The following is a 21,344-nucleotide window of genomic DNA, read 5'->3' on the forward strand; positions in this document are numbered from 1 at the left end:
TCTGTTTTAATAAAGTTTTAGGGTCGAAATGTGTGGTAGTGGTGGCTAAGCGTTTGAAAGTACTAGCCACATGCCGCGAAATATGGTAAGCGGTAAGCCTAGTACCCGAGTGGCCCGGCGAATGGACATGTCTCCACCACTCGACTTTTATTTTATGTTTACGCGCACCGACGTGTGGGAGTACGTTCTGCAAGGCAGACAGGAATACGGGTTTTGTAGTCGCGCTACAGACGTATGTCCTGTACACATTGGGTGTACGTACGGTCCTGCAGTCGCTTGTGGTGGCCCTAATCCATAACCCGGAATATGAGGGAAACGGTTGCTTCGGAACACCCTGTTGGTATTCCAAGCGTGTGTGTTAGGTTTACCTTGCAAGGTTAAATTCGATTCGAATCGTCCGCCTCTCACGAAGATTGAGACTGCTTATCCCTTTTGCCACATCGAGTAAAAAGTGTAAGTGTTGGTGGAATAATATTGATGGATGAGAATATCTACATTGCTTGTTTAGTATAGGTGCTTACCTAGAATGGCTAATCAAGCTAGAATCTGAAAGCTAAAACTTGAAAATAAGTTATACTCTTTGTTGCTTTTCAGCTGAAAATAAACCCAGAGCCCTCACAATGCCTTCATGAGTCTAGTTATGGGCTAAAGTATACCCAATCCCGGGTAAGCCTTGCTAAGTATTAGTATACTCAGTCTTGCTAGTGACTTGTTTTTCAGGTAAAGCCTTTGAAGACCCTACTCTTTCATTGTCTTGGCCCTGTGCTCTTCTAGAAGGTTGGTCCGCGGAATGAGATCCGTCCCCGGCCAACATTGGTGATACCGAGTGATGTCGTGCCTGGGCTTAGCATGACATCCGTCTTGATGACGCGTTGTGAATCGTCACGTATGTTTTCCGCTGCTAAAAACCATAACTTTATCGGTTTGTAATAATTTCTCTAAGTTTGAAACTTCGTATTTCTTTTGGAAACCCTTGTAATGTAATTCTCTATGATGTAAAATGTGATGGTGATTGTATCTCTGGACTCACCTTCGTGTGAGGTAACCTTATTTGATCCTGTGTATCGGTGGTTTATCCGGACGTTACCCGACAGACCAAGGGATTATACCGTTTGAAGCACGTTGGAGCCCTCGGGAGTGGACTCGCGTACTTGAGCCGGTATAATTCAGGTTGGTTCTGCCACAGCTGGTATCAGAGCTATAAGGTTACCCTGGAGATACATTTTATCTTAAAAATGCTTTCAGTATAAAAGTTTGACCAACAAAGTATTTGGCAAAACTATGTTGGATTCGTTAAGGATTTTAGTTAGTACGTTAAGCCCTAGAGTAATGCTTATGAGGGAAATAGAGGTGGCTATAATATATATATATATATATAACTCTAACTACCAGCATTACATTTCTGTCAAAACTTAAATTCATGCACAACTCAACCTTACATACTGTAACGACACCTTCGACGGTGAGGTAAGAAGGTAAGGATCCTCAGCCAACTGAGGGAGCTTGGCCTTCCCGTCGGTGATGCGAACCGAACGCTGTTTCTCAAGCAGTGGCCTACTTGAGATGCTGCCAATGTACCAACCTCGGTTGACTACATTGGGAGTATATGGTCCGGCGCAGGGTATGGCGATCGCTGTTCATACCCCCGCATTTTGCGGTACCCCCGTGAATACGTTATTTCGATAACGTATGTTAACGTTGTCTGTACGGCGGTAATTGTACAGATGCTGTTTCTATAGTGAACAGTAATGATTGGGGACGCTTTCATGACATGCTGGCATGAAAGGTTCGGTATATATATATATATCTTGTGTTTTCTGTAGGAATGCTAACCACGATTCAATAGGTTCTGAACGGTTAGGAATATCGACTAGATATTATAGGGAGAGACGTATTTATATGATGCCATCGTAACTAACCACGTAAGACCAAGGTTACTTGGCAGTTATTTTTGGTTGTGAGGACGTGTAGAACGTGCATGCATCATGTCATCTTGGATTAATTGGATTGCCTTGCTTGATATGTTATTGTGCTAAAATATGTTGCCTGTATCTGAGTGCTTGTTTAGACTTTGTGTTGTGGGAGCTAATGTAATCTGCTAGACTAATCTGGAGTTGAGAAGGTCTTCTGTGAATCAAGTGGATTGGGTCATGTTTAGACCTTATCGCCGATCTTCGCTTGACAGCTAAATCAAACCCTTGATCTTGCTTTTCCTTGAGGGTTAAATCTTGATAGTTGTCAACAAACCCTTAGATCCATTATTCAGTGAATCATCTGTCCTCTCTCGATGTTGTACCTATTATTGTTGGCTGTTCCAGTTGCAACATCTGAAAGTTGCACCTTCAATTTTTTTTTGCTCAGATGATTTTGGATAAATTAAAAAGATGTATGACAATAATTACTTTTTGAATACAATTCTCCCAGCAAAAGTCATGCATCATAACATATACCATCTTTGGTCAGTGCATGGTGTTGCATCGTCATCGACAATCCGTATACTGACTAACGGGTGTGCCTCCGGTACAACTTCGGGTTGTCTTGGGTTTCCTAAGGTCTATCTTGGCTGCTGTTGGCACTACAGGGTTGCTATTCCTCTTTTGTGGTGGTGTTTAATCACATGACCTTGATGCCGTGTCGGAACCTAAGGCCTCATGTGCACTGCAGTCACATGATTAAGCCATTAGGGGCGCACTGGTGACTAGGTATATGTGACGTAACCCCACTACAATCTCTTCTTATGCAACCTTACTAGTGTCCTAACTTTTGATCCTCGTTTAAGGATATAGACCTACCTAGGTGTTCGTTATGAGAGAATGGTTGTAGAATGCGAGTCATATGCATCATCAACTCATGAGGGTATGCATCATAATTTATGCATTTCTTACATGCATACATCGCAAGCGTCGTCATCCTTGCATCATGGTGTATGCATCATTCGGTCAGCATCATGGTAATTGCATTGTGTCATATGCATCATCTCGGTCGTGCATGGGATCCCTCATCCTCATGTTGCACCATCATAATAATCATACCTTACAACAGTGCATCGCGTTCATGGGTATATATATCAAGCATTGCGCTCTAAGTTGGAGCATTTTGTCAATATCCCTTGATTGCATCGGTATAAATAGGCATGTTTTGCAATCAACATCGTCTAAATCATTCGGATAATAAACTCTGAGCAAGAATATTTCAAACATCACTTTGTCAATCCCTTGTACTATCCTTACTTGTTATCCATGAGTTTTGTGATGAAAGTCACCGACATTTATCGTCCTCATGTACAATCTCTTCATACTCTCGTTACACTCATCTCACCATGCTCTCACCATCAACATCAACCTTCTCTGGTGTAATTACTCTTTGTCACTTCTGATGGGTGATTTGCTTCTCTTCCCTTCAGAGCCTTTAGTCCGAATCTCGGGACGAGATTCTTTTTAGGGGGGGAGGCTGTGATAGTTCGTGTACTTGTAATGCTAGACCTATGTTTTGTTAGTATGAAATATGTGTTTGTTACTGTAAAGCTTGTGTGTGTTTGTGTGAAGCTTTTGAAAAATTTAAAAGTACAAGTGAAAAGGGTATTTTTGTAATTACAGAAAAACCTAGGGTTGTTTTTGTAAAATGTAGTTGGATTAAGGTAATTTTAAAATAGGTAAAGGGTGGTTTTGCAAATATATTTTTCTTACTTTATATTTTGTAAAAATATATATTTACTCAAAAAGTTGCATTGGAAATGCGTGTGTTGAAATATGTAAAAATTTTGGGTAAAGTGGTAAAAATAAGGGTATTTATGTGATTTTATAAAAGTACAAGTCCTTTTATGTAAATATTTGATTTACAAAAGTAACTTTCAATTTTGCTCAGGACTAAAGTGTAAAAGTGCAAGTCATCATGATATGTATATCCAATCATTATGACGAGTCTATCCCGTCATCATGACGTGTCATAAATGCTTGCATTTAGGTCCTGAATTTTATAAAGTTTCATTCTTTAGGACAAAAGCAATTTAAATCCGACTTTTGTTCAAAAATTTACGTGTAAAAATACAAGTTTTGAGTTTTTGAACTTGGGCCCTAAAGCAATGTTGTAGAGTTTGAAAAACTCTTCAACTTTCGTTTTGGGCATTTCTTCATTCGGGTTTTAGATTAATGGAAAATTTTGTTTTACAAATAGGTCCCTACAGTTCTTTGATTTTACGTATAAGCCCTTGGGGAATTCAAGTTGTCTTTCTTCTCTTCTCTTCCTTATCCTGGCATCTCCCTTCTTTTTATTTTCCTCACCGGCAGCACCCATCTCTTCCTCTCTCTCCCGCCTACCCTTTCCTCCAACCAGTCAGTACAGGCAAGCAGCAGTAGCAGGCGGCCGCGCGGGTTGGCGGCGGCCGCTGGCGTGCCCGGGCGAGCGCGCGCAGGGGGCCTGAGTGGCTAGCGCAGGCGGGCCGCGGGAGCTGGAGGCGAGCGCTGGAGCGGCGGCTCAGGCGCTGCTGAGGCTGGCGGCGCGGCGCAGGAGGCACGCAGCGTGGGGAGCGAGCCAGAGCGGCGGAACGCGGCGCCAGGTCGGGGCGGAGGCGCGGCCCAGGTGGAGGCGCAGCGGGAGTAGGCGGGCCCAGGACGGAGCGGCGCGCCGTGCGGGCAGGCTCGCGGCAGGCTGTGCAGGCGCGGCACGCACGGTACCGACGGCGACAGCACAGACGCGTGGGAAATGGCGCCGTGTGTAGGTGCTGGGCGGCGCAGGAGCAGATGTTGGAGCAGGCGCGTGCGCGGAGGGGGCTTAATGCGCAGCGTAGCGCGTGGGAGTAGGCGGCCCGAGCAAGCGCACGGCGGCGTGCGGAGCAGAATGCAGGTGCTGGGCGGTGGTGGCGCAGAGGCTGGCAGGCGCGGAGCGCGCAGAAGCATTAAGCGGGCGGCCGCAGAGGGCGCGAGTGGGCGCTGGAGCGTGGACGGGCGCCGAACTGGAGGTGTGAGCAGGCGTAGGAACAAATCGCGCGGGAGGAGCTACGGCGTGCGCGTAGCAGGAGTGGAGGTGGAGGACTTCTGCGCGAGCTGGTGCGGGCACCACAGGTTGAACGGTGGCGACGTTCTGGAATTGATTTTCCCGCAACCTCCTGTGCAGGCGAGCAGCTGCGGCACACACGCAACACGGGCCAAGAACGCACGTGGTTCGGGCGTGTGCGGGAGTGATGCGGCAAGGACCGGCGGTGCCCGCGGTGACGTGCGAAACAAGGGAAGGTGACGCCGCAGTGGCGCTGGCGGCTACTATCCGGGGACGGGAACCCGATCTTCAGGCCGATGCCGACACGAGCGGGCACGGGAAGGATACGGCCGCCAGTCAGGGGCACCACCACAAACGGAGCACGCACGACGAAGGCCGACGGATTGGAAGGGAGGACACGAGCTCACTCGCTCGTGAGATACTCGGCGGGCGGCAAGTCGGAAGGAGAGGTGGCGGGTCGAAGAAGACAGTCCTAGCACAGTGAACTCGGAAGGAGCAACTGCGCAATGGCAAGGTGGTCAGGACAGGAGTAGCGCGGCGCGGGTTCGACGCACAGTGCAAGACCGACGGCGAAGTTACAGGGCCCAGAGGTCTGAGCGGAATTGAACCAGCGCGTTCGCGAGTGCGAGCGGAAGTGTTTTGCCAGTGGCCGGCTTGGCTCGATTCCGCAAGCGTGTGCGCATGCAAGGCAACGGGCCACGCGCGAGCAAGTGGAGGGTCAATGGTATAAGAGCAGTACAGGAATAGTGTGCAGGAGATGCAACCGGGCGTGGCGATCCTGCCGAAGGCTACGCGGGTGTGCCGACCGTGTTTTTGCAGCACACGCGCGTGAGTAGTGGAGGTTTAACCCGTAGGCAGGAAAACCTTGAGGTTCGCGGAAAAGTCGGTATAGCGAACCCGTTCGGCTCCATCATCTCATCCCAGGGGTCCACGATGTTCAGCAGTTCGTACCCTCGTGGATCACTCAACCGCTATCACCACGAGTCACCGCAAAGACTACTTCTTCGGCCATTCTCTAACCACTACAATATCCGGTGAGCTTCTTCGTCACTCATGGAATTTCATCACCGTCGAGCCCTTCTCGTCGCCGATCCTGTTCACCGCGGGAATTTACTTTCCGCGTGTTCTCCTTCATAACCAAGGCTACCCCAAGGTTTGCCCTGATTCACCGAATCTTCCTAATGCCGGCGACCCCTTTTGCCGGAACATCGTCGTTATCTTCCTGTTCTCTGTTTTCCCCTACCAGGGACTTAATGGCTTTGTTTTACAAGTTCTAGGGTATTCTCTATAAAGTTTCCAAAATCTTCTTTGTTTCAAATCAATGAACTTCTATATTCTATAGATTTTCATAAGAAGTTCATAAAAGTACAAAATCAGTTTGGTTTGAAACCCTAGGTCAAAATCTACAAGTTTTATGTTGTGATCTTGAGTGAAAGTCTTTGATGTGTGGTCTAGGTCAAATGTTAGGGAATGAATGTTTTATTGTGCTTTATATTGTATGCTTGTGTTATAACTGAAAGGTAAGTCATAGAATATATGTCTTAAATAGAGACGTGAGATAACTAGTTAATCCTATCACCCTGGTACTCATATCCTTGCCGTCAAGACGTTATCCTTGTCTTGATTGCCGTTTCCTTAAGTTTCTCTTCGTGTAAAGGTCTTTGTTAATTCATGTGCATCTATTGTTTAGCTTATACATCTCTGCAGCTGCATTTCAACATCAGCTTTTGGTTCAGCCGCTAAGCATCCGTTTCCTTAAGTTTATGACGTTCCTGTGTGACAGCTGTCAGTCGATACTTCTACCATCGGCTGGTTAGCTGATACGATTGTTACCTTTTTAGTATCGGCTACTGCCGATACAGTTCTTTTGTTCTGTCCTACATCGACTGCATATAGTCGATGTATCAAAGATGCACACATTCTTAGGATTCTTGCTATCGGCCGACCCAAGCCGATTTTGGTTGCTTTTCCATGTCGGTCAAACACGGCCGATCAATCCTTAGTTTTCCCATCCATATCCACACACTTCTATCAGTCGATCTATCGACTGAGAGGTCGGCTTTATACTTATCGGTCATATACCCTTAACCACACTCCATTCGGCTATACGTCACTCAATTGTTGTGCTGACGTAATCGAATCGATACAACCACCCCTAGTTACCTAGGATAACACTTAAGCACATCTCAGTTAAGACACAACTGCTTTAGGAATCATCCTTCTACCAAAGTAATCGATGCTTTCATCGATCATCTAGGAACCCGATGCACCTTTCCATCGGCTAAACCTCTGTTGTTTCCAATCGGCTCTATTGTAATCTTCAACGAGTAGCTGATTCTAATTAGTTGTCCACCTACAGCTCTGTTTAAGTTTAACTTCAAATCTTTTTGGTTGTTATGTGAATAGTGTGTTATACGAGTGCTGGATTGCAACTGTATTGTGAAGTAAGATAGTTTCATGTGCACACTTTGAATGTAATGTCGCATTGCATGTAGATACGATTACTTCAACAACGGTACCTACGAGATCTCCCCAAAGTCTACGGAGGATGTTCCTGAAGACCAAATAAATGTCACCAAGGAATTAACTGAAGCCCCAAACCAAAGTTCGGAAGATATTGACATTTCTGACTTCAGCCCCACCAGTAAAGGCAAGCCCCGGACATATCCCACTACTTTATTTACACTGCAATCTGTGTCTATTTATCTATACTTATGCATTAAGTCTAGGAGTTGTAATGAAACCCTAGATGCATGAATACTAGGAATCCAATGTAATGCTCCTAAGTCCTTATCGGATAGATACTCCGCTAATAAGGCCGGTAGAAGTCAGGTGATTTCCTGTCACTCGCGCGATATAGGAGTTGCTTGTTTACAATTCTGCAACCACTATAAGGATGACGGACAGGGTCATGTGCTGTGTCATGACCTGGAAGTTTACCCTGTCTATTTTAATAAAAGTTTTAAGGTCGAAATGTATGGTAGTGGTGGCTAAGCGTTTGAAAGTACTAGCCACATGCCGTGAAATATGGTAAGCGGTAAGCCTAGTACCCGAGTGGCCCGGCGAATGGACATGTCTCCACCACTCGACTTTTATTTTATGTTTACATGCACCAACGTGTGGGAGTACGTTCTGCAAGGCAGACAGGAATACGGGTTTTGTAGTCGCGCTACAGACGTATGTCCTGTACACATTGGGTGTACGTACGGTCCTGCAGTCGCTTGTGGTGGCCCTGATCCATAACCCGGAATATGAGGGAAACGGTTGCTTCAGAACGCCCTGTTGGTATTCCAAGCGTGTGTGTTAGGTTTACCTTGCAAGGTTAAATTCGATTCGAATCGTCCGCCTCTCACGAAGATTGAGACTGCTTATCCCTTTTGCCACATCGAGTAAAAAGTGTAAGTGTTGGTGGAATAATATTGATGGATGAGAATATCTACATTGCTTGTTTAGTATAGGTGCTTACCTAGAATGGCTAATCAAGCTAGAATCTGAAAGCTAAAACTTGAAAATAAGTTATACTCTTTGTTGCTTTTCAGCTGAAAATAAACCCAGAGCCCTCACAATGCCTTCATGAGTCTAGTTATGGGCTAAGTATACCCAATCCCGGGTAAGCCTTGCTGAGTATTAGTATAGTCAGTCTTGCTAGTGACTTGTTTTTCAGGTAAAGCCTTTGAAGACCCTACTCTTTCCTTGTCTTGGCCCTGTGCTCTTCCAGAAGGTTGGTCCACGGAATGAGATCCGTCCCCGGCCAACATTGGTGATACTGAGTGATGTCGTGTCTGGGCTTAGCATGACATCCGTCTTGACGTCGCGTTGTGAATCGTCATGTATGTTTTCCGCTGCTAAAAACCATAACTTTATCGGTTTGTAATAATTTCTCTAAGTTTGAAACTTCGTATTTCTTTTGGAAACCCTTGTAATGTAATTCTCTATGATGTAAAATGTGATGGTGATTGTATCTCTGGACTCACCTTCGTGTGAGGTAACCTTATTTGATCCTGTGTATCGGTGGTTTATCGGGACGTTACCTGACAGGCCAAGGGATTATACCGTTTGAAGCACGTTGGAGCCCTCGGGAGTGGACTCGCGTACTTGAGCCAGTATAATTCAGGTTGGTTCTACCATAGAAGGATTCGCAGCCACCTTCTAGGGAGTGGACTTACAGTAAGTGCTCCAATAACGAACTCCTGAATCTTGTTTCTGAGGGTTTGCTATTAGGAGAAAAATCTTGTCAACTGTTGCCTTCTTTATTTCTACAGGCTTGATCTCCATCACCTCAACCCGAACTCAATCTGCCACATTGCTATTTTCATCCACTTTTGCGAAGCTTTCCTTGGATTGAACCCCATTGGGATCTTTTCCACTATCTTTTCCGAGTAAAGCCACAACCCACCTCCAAAAATCCATCTATTGTAGGGGGCACCGGCATCCAGCTTAGGCAACAAGCTGGCAACAGATACCTTTCCTACAAATTGCCCTCCAATATTTCTGGATGGAAAAGCCATTGGTCCTACATCGAAAACCATGTCCCCCAACTCCCTGAAAGATTGGGTAAGCCGCCTGTCCTGAGGCTGGCGTGGAGCACCGAACTCTCCAAAGGGAACATTGATCAAGTCGATGAGTTGCTAGCCATCATAGCAGCCCATAAAGAAATAGGAGTGACCAGCGCGTCCGTAATGTTTTCATTCTTCAAATGCCGTATCCAACAATCCAATAGCACCATATACTAGGCTTCGAGTACATGGGCGCTGAAGACCCATCTTGGATGTGCGCAGAAGAGTTGTCCGACGATGCCACGCTCCTCCAAGTCAAGCGGGTGCTGCTGGACGTCAAAATGGTGCCCTACGTCCCATAGCTGTTCTCAGCGCAAAATCCTCCACAGCCGGTAAGTTTTCGACTACTTGGAATAAATTTCTATTGTTCTGCAACCGCGTACTGAGAATCCTCTGCAGGGACACACAGCATTGTACCAAAGTTATCCACCACAATCCGACATCCCCCATCCGGACCACCTTCTTCCCAGTGCCGCAGTTGAAGTGAAAAAAGCCCAAACATCTGATGCTCTGCCCAGCGGCGAGACAACCGAGAGCGGGAGCCCCCTGGAGGAGAGGGCAACCAAAGGGAAGGCGAACAAGGACAACTCCCCCGAATCATCCGTGGAGTTGGTAGAAGCCTTGCCATTGGTCCCTCGGGGTCATCGGGTGGTACGCAAATGCAAAGCGTTCGTAGTCGAACCCGCCAGTTATGGAGCCACCGTCTTGTAGAATTGTCAAGTCTTGTAGTTGTTGAATGCTTGCTTTGTTTTTGTTGCAGTCCTTCTGCCTCTCCACCTGACCCCAAGTGCCAAAAGTTGGTCGGGGCTGAATTTGCTGGGGATGATGTTCCAGCAGGTGGCTCCATAGAAACTGCTGGGACGGACCCGTCGACTACATCAGCGGGGGTCGTAACCGTTGCCGTGGCGGGTACCTTGCTGGGACATCCCGCGCCCTCGGCTGGTGTGACCCCGCTGCCGGCAACGAGTACCATGGTTGTAAGACCACGGGCACTGAGACTAAAGAAATCCGGCAAGAAGAAATCCTCTCTATAAGTGCAGCTCCTTGTTCTTAATGTATCTTTTATTCTTTTTGACTTGTCTGATGATATATCTGATTCGGCTTCGTTAAGTCTGTGTCTGCTTTGGGGTTGAAAAAGCTAGAGCCTGTCTCAGCTACTCCAGCCCCCAAGCCGCCAGCCCTCGAGGAGGATGCGACGCTGCCCGACCCACCACCTCCCGAGCCCCAGCAACTCGAAGCCAGCAGTGGTGGTGATGAACAAGTTGAGGCCACTAATGTCGCTCCTGCAGATGACACAAGTAAGTGTCTGACCCCCTGTGGCTAATTGCTTATATCACAGACCTCATGTACTGAACGCATTTTCGACTTGTAGGTGCCCCATAGCCATCAACTGAAGAAGCTATGGGTACCTCAAGAAACCCTGGAGATCTGCTAGTGTCCGGGAGAGGATACAAGAACATCATCACCAAAGATCTATTGGATGATCCTTTCCTGACAATTGACAGCATGCGATATTCCAGAAGATCTCCAAAGAGATGTACAAATTTACCTTGGTAAGGCATGACTGCTCTTCTACCATTATGCTTTATCAAGTTGCTTGTCCTCTTAGTCTCCCCCTTATACAGGATGTGGCCAAATGCTCCCAAGAAAAATCTGATAAACTGAAAGCAGTCGAGAGTGGCCTCTGGGAACTCCAAGCAAAGGATCAACGCATATCAGAAGAACACCGAAAAAACATATATCTTCAAAGAGAGCTCGATAAGCTGAAGCAGGAGCCGACACGAGAAACATGGCTTCTCAAGAACGATCTCCGCAATCTTGAGAAGTCCAACTCCAAGATCCAAGAACAGCTCAAGGAGCAGAAAAAGGCACACCAAGGCAAGCCCTTTCCTCGCTCGAGTGCTTTCTCTTAGCAGTTTGTCTTGAGTTCTGAAAACTGTCTTCACTGCAGAGCTTAGGAAACTCATAACATATAAAGAAGAGTTGCTTACTGACGTGAAGAATATGCTGTATAGCCGTACAGATGACGTCGAGAAGCTGTAGAAGGTGATCGCCGATACTGAACAACAGCTCGTCGACTGCCTTCAGCAGATCAAGACACTGGGCAAAAAAAAGGAGCAGCGCCAGAAGGAGCTGGAGGACCTAACGGTGGCTGCCCAACAGCTTGTTGACATGGTGGATCCGTAGGAAGGCGGCGAAGCAGGCGGGCAATCCTTGCTGGAGCGACTCCTCGGAGGTCTGCAGAAAATCCTCAGCTTCATCGCCGAAGCCCCCACCACCTGTGTTAGCCACACCCTAGGTCTTGTGAAGTCCTTTTGGCCTAATGCTTGACTAGAGATACTCGCACAGGGTGCGGCTGCGGACTGCTCGGAAGAGCAGTTCAGCGAGTACCTTCTAGAGGCCAGGCCTGCAGCTGAAAAAATAGTAGAGAGTGTAATACAGGATTGAGACATTGTAAAGACAAGTACTCTTGTCCTTGTAACATATTAGTCAATGATGTCTATACTTATTATTGCCTGATGATTTTTGGATTGCCATCCATATTCATAGGCTAAGTAGTAGACACTACCCCGGGTGCAACAACCCTTGCAGTAGTCGATATAGCTCCTCATGTGAGCCCGTCCAACAAGTTAGATAGAATCCGATCAAGCGGATCTAACCTGTTAGGAAAAAAACACGATCATCATCACAACAACTGTCATGCTCATGGCAAGAAGTCAAAATCTACCTCGAGTGCAGCGACTCTGGGAGTAGTCGATATTGCACCTCATGTGAGCCCATCAAACAAGTTATATTGAGTCCAATTGAGCGGATCTAAGCCATTTGGAAAAAACGCGATCATCATCGCGATGACAGCTATGCTCATGGCAAGAAGTCGATTCATATAGAACATGAACGTGGCTATAGTCTCCGTATTTTAACAAAAAGTTTACATTCCGGATTCTGTGGCATGTAGCCTCCAAATTGAATCACAAGAAAACCACCTAGGCACTCGGAGAACAGCTATCCCTGCACGTCTTCTTATGGGTAAAAATTGCGCAGGTTCTGAACATTCCAAGAATTTGGGACGTCCTGGCCCTCGGGGTATTGTAGTGGATAAGACCCCGGTCTTGTAATCTGCTTGACGACGAACGGTCCTTCCCATCTCGAATTGAGCTTATGTAAGCCGGACTCATCTTGGATGCAGCATAGGACCAAATCGCCTATACTGAACAACCGTTCTCTGATGTTGCGATCACGAGATCATCGGATCCCCTGTAGGTATCGTGCTGACTGAACAAGAGCGATGCAGCGAGCCTCTTCGATAGAGTCAAGCTCTAGCTGCCTTGCTTCGTCCGCCTCGCCTTCATTGTACATTTCAACCCTTGAGGATTTCCACATGCTGTCAGCTGGTAAGATTGCTTCGAAGCCATAGACAAGAAAGAACGGTGTTTGTCCTGTGGCTTTGGACGGCTGAGTCCTGAGTCCCCAGACAATATGTGGCAACTCGTGCATCCACTTTCCTCCTTTCTTGCTGTTTTTATCATAGAGTCTTTTCTTGAGGCCCTCGATTATCATGCCGTTCGCCCTCTCGACTTGACCATTGGCCCTTGGGTGTGCAACGGAGACGTATTTGACTTCGATGCACGTATTTTCACAGAAGTCCCAGAACTGGTTAGCCATGAAATTTGATCCCAGGTCCGTGATGATGGTGTTCGGGAAGCCAAAGTGATGCAGGATGTCGGAGCTGAAATCAACGACTCTGTCTGGTGTGAGCTTGGTTACCGGCTTGTACTTGCTGTCAATACGTGGGTGAAACCATCTGGCGCCGTTGTAAATGGCCCAATCATATCAAGCCTCCAACAGGCAAACGGCTAGGATGGCGGTATGGTGATAAGATTGTGGGCTGGGACATGAGATTGCTTGCCAAAGAATTAGCAGTTCTGGCATCTCCGCACCAGGTCCTCAGCATCCGTTACTGCGGTGGGCCACCAAAAACTAGCTTTGTATGCTTTCCCAACTAGGGTTCTTGAAGCTGCGTGGTTGCCGCATACACCCTCATGTATCTCCCGCAGTATGTCGTAGCCGTCTTCTCCCATGACGCATTTCATGGGTACACCTGATCGTGCACCACGCCGATAGAGTTTATTGTCGACTAGGACAAAACCTTTGCTTCTGCGCATGACATGAGCTGCTGCTGCGCTTCTTGCGTCCATCCCCGCTAGTAGTCTTTGGTCCCGAATGAAGTTGATATTAGTGTCTCTCCAGTCCTCTCCAAGCATCATAACCTCCCGATCGGGCTTTTGAAGGCCAGAATCAGTGGTTATCTGAGGTGAGGACTTGATGGATGGCTGCTTCAGCTCCTGGATGAAAACTCCCGCTGCAACTTGTGCACGGGTTGATCCTAGCTTGGATAGTATGTCTGCGCCAACATTGTGTTCCCGTATCACGTGATGAACCTCCAGTCCGGAAAATTTATTTTCCAACTTGCGCACTTCTTGTACATAGGCGCCCATTGTCTCCTTGTTGCAGTCCCACTCTTTGTTGACTTGCTAAATGACTAGAAGTGAATCACTGTATACAAGTAGTCATCTGATGCCTAGTGATATCGCCAAACACAGCCCGTGAAGCAGGGCTTCGTACTCGGCTTTGTTATTGGTTACCTCCCAAATGATCTGGAGGACATACTTCAGTTGTTCGCCTCTCGGAGAGATAAATAGGACTCCAACACCGCCACCATCGAGCTTAAGAGACCCATCGAAATACATTGTCCAGTGCTCTGGCTTGTCGACTGGAGTTGGAATTTGGTTCTCTCTCCACTCGGCCATAAAATCGACTAGAGCTTGAGACTTAATTGCAGTGCGTGGTTTGAAGTTGATTGACAGAGCCCCCAGTTCCACTGCCCACTTTGATATACGCCTCAGGGCGTCCTGATTGTGTAGAATATCCGCCAACGGGAAATCCGTAATCACAGTGATCTTGTAATCGTCGAAGTAATGGCGTAACTTCCTTGATGTGATCAGTATTGCATATAAAAGTTTCTGAACTGCCGGGTATCCTACCTTAGATCCGGAGAGTACTTCACTGACCAAGTACACGGGCATCTGCACTCCAAACGCATGGCCCTCCTTGCTGCGCTCGACTACAATGGCACTGCTGACGACATGAGTTGTCGCCGCAATATAGAGTAGTAGATCTTCTCCCGGCAGTCGTGCTGTAAGGACCGGAGGTGACTGTAGGTGTTGTTTCAGATCCTACAGGGCCCACTCGGCCTCCTCTGTCCACTAGAACTTGTCTTGGCATTTCAGGAGTTTGAAGAAGGGTAATCCTTGTCGGTGTTTTACCGGCTGCCCCACCGAGGGATATACCCAAGGTGGTAAGTTTTGGGTGAGGAGACGCCGAGATCAGGAACTCGAAGGTGCAAGGAACACAAAGCTTAGACAGGTTCGGGCCGCAAGGTGCGCAATACCCTACGTCCTGTATGGTTTGTATTGCGTTTGGTGTAGAATGATCTGTAGATCCTCTGTTTTGAGAGGAGTCCCTATCCTCCCTTATATACACGAGAGGCCAGGGTTACAAAGATACTAACCAACACCAGCTAAGGAATCATACCAGAATATATCTCGAGTAGATTCCTCCTGTATTGGTTAGCCTTATCTCCTATTTAAATGGAATAAATAAGAGATAAACAAGATGAATAAGAGATAAGATGGACTTAATCTCTTAAACCCCTTTAAACTGCGTTATGTACCCAGTCCCGTGGCCCCGGGTCTGATAAGTCCCCGAGCTCTTCGTAGCTGAGTACTGCAGGCTTATCGAGTACTTTCGAGACAGTCTTCGACTTCTTTGAAGCTCCGTCTTGAAGTCCTTCTTTGAGTATTTGCTTGGCTGCATCGAAGCTATGAGGTGCTCATGCCCCGAATATTATTTCTAGTATGGTGTGCGATTGAAAAATCACACTCCATATGGAGTAGCCCCCGAGCCTTAGGTTGAATTGGAGAATCAGGCTGAGGGTCACTTTAATATTGAATCCTCCTTACTTACCTTTTCAAATAAATTTGAAAAAATAAGTAGTCGATGCCACGTACCCCGCAGCCCCCAAGCCTTAAATCCAAATCCTTCAGATTTGGAAATAAGGATCCAAAAACCGTGGCATGCAGGTTAAACATGTCGATATGGTAAATTACCAATATGATGATAATACAAATGATGGAAGTTAGATCATAAATTCGAAAAACCCCTTTTTTCAGGCCAATCAACCCTGAAAAAATGATTAATCAAATATTTAATCTAAACAATCCACCAAATGACCCCTCATCTTCGGAATATTCCCAAAAACGACTCTTCAGCTTCGGAACAGTAGAATTTTCCCCAACCGCTGGTTATTTAACCCCACGGTAACATTGAAAAAGGACTGTGCTTCCAATCTGCAATCTGCCCAGATCCAGAAAAATCCCCAAAACAGAGTTGTGCACCCGTCGCCATCCTCCCGGCGAAATCCTCCCGCCCCGATCTCCCCGCCCCTCTCCCCGCAGCCCCCGAGCAATTCGTGGCGAGCGGATCCGGAGATGGCGCCCAAGAGATCGGAAACCGAAGGGAAAAAGAAGGAGGCGCAGCCGTTGATCGGGTAGTGGGCATACAGTAAGTGTTCCCTCCATGATCTTGATAGGCTAGTTTCCGAGGGGTTGCTGCAAGACAAGAATCTTGTCAACTGGCGCCCCTCTTTCTGTGAACCTTTCCCTATGGAAAATGTTGACGAAATCATCACATTTTATCATTTTGTCAAACGGGGATTGGCCCTCCCCTCTTGTTCTTTCTTCTGCGGCCTTCTTTATTATTACGGTCTTGAGCTTCATCATCTCAATCCTCTGCCATATTTCAATTTTCATCTATTTCTGCGAAGCTTTTCTCGGAATCAAACCCCACTGGGATCTTTTCCACTTCCTCTTCCGCGTCAAACCTCAGCTCACCTCGAAACATCTTTCCGTTGCAGGGGGCGGCGGCATCCAGTTGCATCAGCAGGCCGGCGACAAATATCTGTCATACAAATTCCCCTCCAACCTTCCCGGGTGGAAGAATCATTGGTTTTATATCGAGAACCATGCTCCCCAACTCCCTGCAAAATCTAACAATCCACCTGTAGTGAGGCCGGAGTGGAATCTTGAACTATCCAGGGGAGACATGGATCAAGTTGAGGAACTGCTAGACATCATAGAGGCGCAGATGATGATGGGAGTGACCGGCGCTTCCGTCATGTTCTCCTTTTTCAAATGCCGCGTCCAGCCGATCCAGCAACACCACCGACTTGGATTCGAGTACAGGCTCTGCTGATCTTTCTTGCATGTGTGCAGAGGAACTATCAGACGAGGCCACACTCCATCAAGTCCAGCGGGTGTTACTAGATGTGGACGCCATGCCGTACGTGCCGAAGTTGTTTTCTGCGCGAAATCCGCCCAAACCGGTGAGTATTCGACTACATTTTGTTGGGGACGAACTCTGTTCTGCCGCTGCTCACTAGAAACCTTCTGCAGGGACACACAGAACTGTAACGCAGCTACCCGCCGCGACCCGACATCCCCCGGCCGGACCACCTCCTCCCCAGCACCACTGTCGAAGCAAAGAGAGCTCGAATAGCTGCAGCCCAGCGCGGCAGCGAATCCACAGAGGACGAGAGCCCCCAGGCGGAGGAGGAAACTGAAGGAGAGGCGAGACGGAACAACTCCTCCGGGCCAGCCGTGGAGTTGACCGAAGCTCTGCCGTTGGTGCCATAGGGTCGTCGGGTAGTGCGCAAGCGGAAGGCGCAGGAATTTGAATCTTCCGGGTACTGGCTTGCTGCCTTGTTGTATTGCTATATGTTGATATTGTGATGTGCTGACAGTATCCACATGTAGTCCTTCCGCCTCTTCCTCCTGGACCGAGCCTGAAGAGGAGGAAGCAGCTCCGTCGGCCACCACGGCCATCACCCTCGCCATGGCGGGGACCGCGCCTTTGGCTGGTGAAGCCCCGCCCCCAGCAACGGAAACGCCGCGATAGGCCTTGCGGTTGAAAAGGGCCATCAAGAAGAAGTCTGCACTGTAAGTTTGCCTCCGGTTGCACAATAGACATTCTGATGTTTTGACTTGTATAATGACTGGCTCGACTTCATTAGGGCTGCAAGGGCCGCGGACCTCCAGCTGAGGCCGGCCACGGCTACCCTAGCCCCCAGGTCGCCGACCCGAGAAGAGTCTACAAGCGCAGGGACAATCGTGGCTGTGCCAGCCCCCAAGCCGTCAGCCCCTGAAGGGCTGACGCCCGCGAAGCCAGCTGCCAAGATGGACGCGATGCTGCCCGACTTGCCGCCCCCCGAGCTCCAAGAAAGCGAAGCTGGAGCCGGTGGCGAGGGACAAGTTGAAGCCCCTGTTGCCGCTCCTACGGATGGCGCAGGTAAGCATCTGACCACCCACGGATAGCCGCCGAGACCCAGGTGCAATGTGCTGAAAATACTCTGTGTTTGCAGGTGCTCAGCAGTCACCGCCCGAGGAAGCCGCGGGAACCCTAAGGAGACCTGGTGAGCTACTCCTAACCGGGTCCGGGTATCGAGATGTCAGTGCCGCCGACCTGGTGGATGATCCGTTGCTGACGGACAACAACATAGAGAACTTTAAGAAGGCGTGTGACTTTGCCATGGTAAGGCCTGAGTGCTTTCCTGCTGGTAAACACTGTCGAGTTGCTTATCTGGATTTCCCTCCTTATGCAGAATGTGATCACCCGCTCCCGGAAACAATCTGAGAAGCTGAAAACCGTTGAGAGTGACCACCAAGAGCTTGCCGCCCTGGAAAAGTGCATTGCCGACGACAAGACAAAGATCTGCTCCCTCAAGAAAGCAATTTCTAAACTCCGAAAACAACTCGTGGTGCAAAGGGAAGCGCACCAAGAGCTGCTCAGGGAGCAGGAAAAGCCACACCAGGAGCAGCTCAAAGATCAGAGGAAAGCGCATCAAGGTAAGCCGTTGCTTCCCTTGAGTACTTGCATTTATCAATTTGCCCTGGACTCTGAAAAAGCTCTTTACCACAGAACTTAGGAAAATGTTAGTATATAAAGAAAAGCTGCTTACTGACATGAAGAACCCGCTGTATCGGTGTATAGATGACGTCGAGAGGTTGCAGAAGGTGATCGGTGACACGAAACAACAGTTCGTCGACTGCCTTCAGCAAATCAAGACACTGGGCGAGGAGAAAGAGCAGCAACAGAAAGAGCTCGAAGGCCTCAGGAGGGCTGCCCGGGAGCTGGTGGACATGGTCGATCCACCGGAGGAGGCCAAAGCAAAACCTCAGCCCTTGGTAGAGCGACTCTGCGAAGCACCAAAGAAAGTACTCAAATTCCTCTCTGAGGCTCCTGTCGCATGCGTCAGCAATGCCCTCACGATTGTGAAGTCCTTCCTGCTGAACGCGCGACTAGAGATCTTTGCTCAGGGCATGGCTGCGGATTGCACCGAGGATATCGTGATATCGTCGAATCCCCTGTAGGTATCGAGCTGACTGAACAAGAGCGGTGCAGCGAGCCTCTTCAATAGAATCAAGCTCTAATTGCCTCGCTTTGTCCACCTCGCCTTCGTTGTACATTTCAACCCTTGGGGATTTCCACATGATATCGGCTGGCAAGTGTGGCAGAACCGCTCGAATTATTCCGGCTCAAGTGCGCTATTGATCGCTGTACAACTGCAATCAACTTAACGCACTTCAAACGGAACAATCCTTTGGTCTGTCGGGTCTCCGCCCGATTCAACCACGATTCAGCAGGATCGAAGCAGGTTTATTTCGCACGAAGGCGAGTTCACATCACAGAATAGCTCATCAACTTTTAATTTACAACCATACAGCATTATTACAACCGAGTTTCAAAGATAAGTAAACTTATACATAACCATGTCCAACTGACAAGCATAACAGTTTGTCTAAACTCACAGGCGGAAGAAAAAGTTTTACGCGGCTACACACGTCGCGAAGACGGACGCCAAGCTTAGCCCAGGGCCTGGCGTCACTCCGGAGGGTCAGTGCCGGCCGGGGACGGGTCCCACTCCACGGACCAGCCAAAGGGAACGGACGTAGGCCACTCAAAGCTGTCCGTGGGATTCTCGTAGGTTAGACCTGAAACAGACATTAGCAAGGCTGAGTATTCTAATACTCAGCAAGGCTTACCCGGGATTGGGTATACTTAGCCCATAACTAGACTCATGAAGGCATGGTAAAGGGGCTCTGGGTTTATTTTCAGCTGAAAAGCAACAAAGAGTATGAACTACTTTCAAGTTTTAGCTTTCAGATTCTAGCTTGATTAGCCATTCTAGGTTAGCACCTATACTAAACAAGCAAGGTAGTGATTCTCATCCATCAAGATTATCCATCATTAGTTTCACTTCTTACTCAATGTGGTAAAAGGGATAAGTAGTCTCAAGCATCGTGAGAGGCGGACGATTCGAATCGAATTTAACCTTGCAAGGTAAACCTAACTCACACGCTCGGAAGATCCAACGATCATTCCCAAGCAACCGTTTGCCTTTCATTCCGGGTCGTGGATCAGGTCCACCACAAGCGACTGCAGGACCGTACGCACACCCAATGTGTACAGGACATACGTCTGTAGCGCGACTACAAAACCCGCATTCCTGTCTGCCTTGCAGAACGCACTCCCGCACGTCGGTGCGTGTGAACATAACATAAAATCGAGTGGTGGCAGGTATGTCCACTTGCCGGGCCGATTGGTTACTAGGCTTGCCGCTTACCATATTTCGCGGTATGTGGCTAGTACTTTCAAAAACTTAACCACCACTACCAACATTTCGGCCTTAAAACTTTTTATCGAAACAGGCAGGGTAAACTTCCAGGTCATGACACAGCACATGACCCTGTCCGTCATCCTTATAGTGGTTGCAGTAATGTAAACATGCAACTCCTATATCGCGCGAGTGACAGGAGATCACTCGACTTCTACCGGTCCTATTAGCGGAGCATCTATCCGATAAGGACTCGGGAGCATTACATTGGATTCCTAGGATTTATGCATCTAGGGTTTCACCACAATTCCTAGACCTAATGCAAGATATAATATAGATAGATATAGATTGCAGAGTAAATAAAATAGTGGAATATGTCCGGGGCTTGCCTTCGGGAGTAGGGGTAGGGGCAGGAGAGTCAGAGATTTCCGAACTCGGGTTCGGAGCTTCAGTTAGACCTTCGACGACTTGTGCTGGGTCTTCTGGAAAGCCTTGGTCTTGTCCTAAGACCAATTCGTAGTCCCCGTCGTCGAGTGTCGTTGATTCTATATGAAATGCAATACATTAATGAGGTGAATTTTAAATTTAAAATTCAAATATTATATCACATCCAATAGCACACAAACATGTATAGAATAAAGAGGGTTTAGATTTGAAACACCATTTATAAGATATGGTAAAATTTTATTGTAATATAAATTAAACCTTTGGGTTAAATTTGAAATAAACTAAAATTTGATTTCAAAACTTTAAATAAAAGATCATAGAAACTTGATTATATATTAGCATCATAAAACATTACATTAGTGAATACTAAGATTCCAATTAGAATAGGTTATACATTAGGTTTATTTTAAATTTGAAAGCTCAAATTAAAGATGTTAAGTTTAAATTAACTGTGGAGTTTGAAATTGCACAAGGTCACTTAGGACTTAAAGAACATTCATGCTAAACTTAAAGATAAACAAAAGAGCATGAAATGACAAGGTCACATGTGTATTACCCCTTAATCTTAGATGTTTAATAAAGGCAAAAATATTTTGTTTCACACTAAACTCTATTAACGA

Source organism: Panicum hallii, chromosome 6 (assembly GCF_002211085.1).
Source record: "Panicum hallii strain FIL2 chromosome 6, PHallii_v3.1, whole genome shotgun sequence".
NCBI lineage: Eukaryota > Viridiplantae > Streptophyta > Magnoliopsida > Poales > Poaceae > Panicum > Panicum hallii.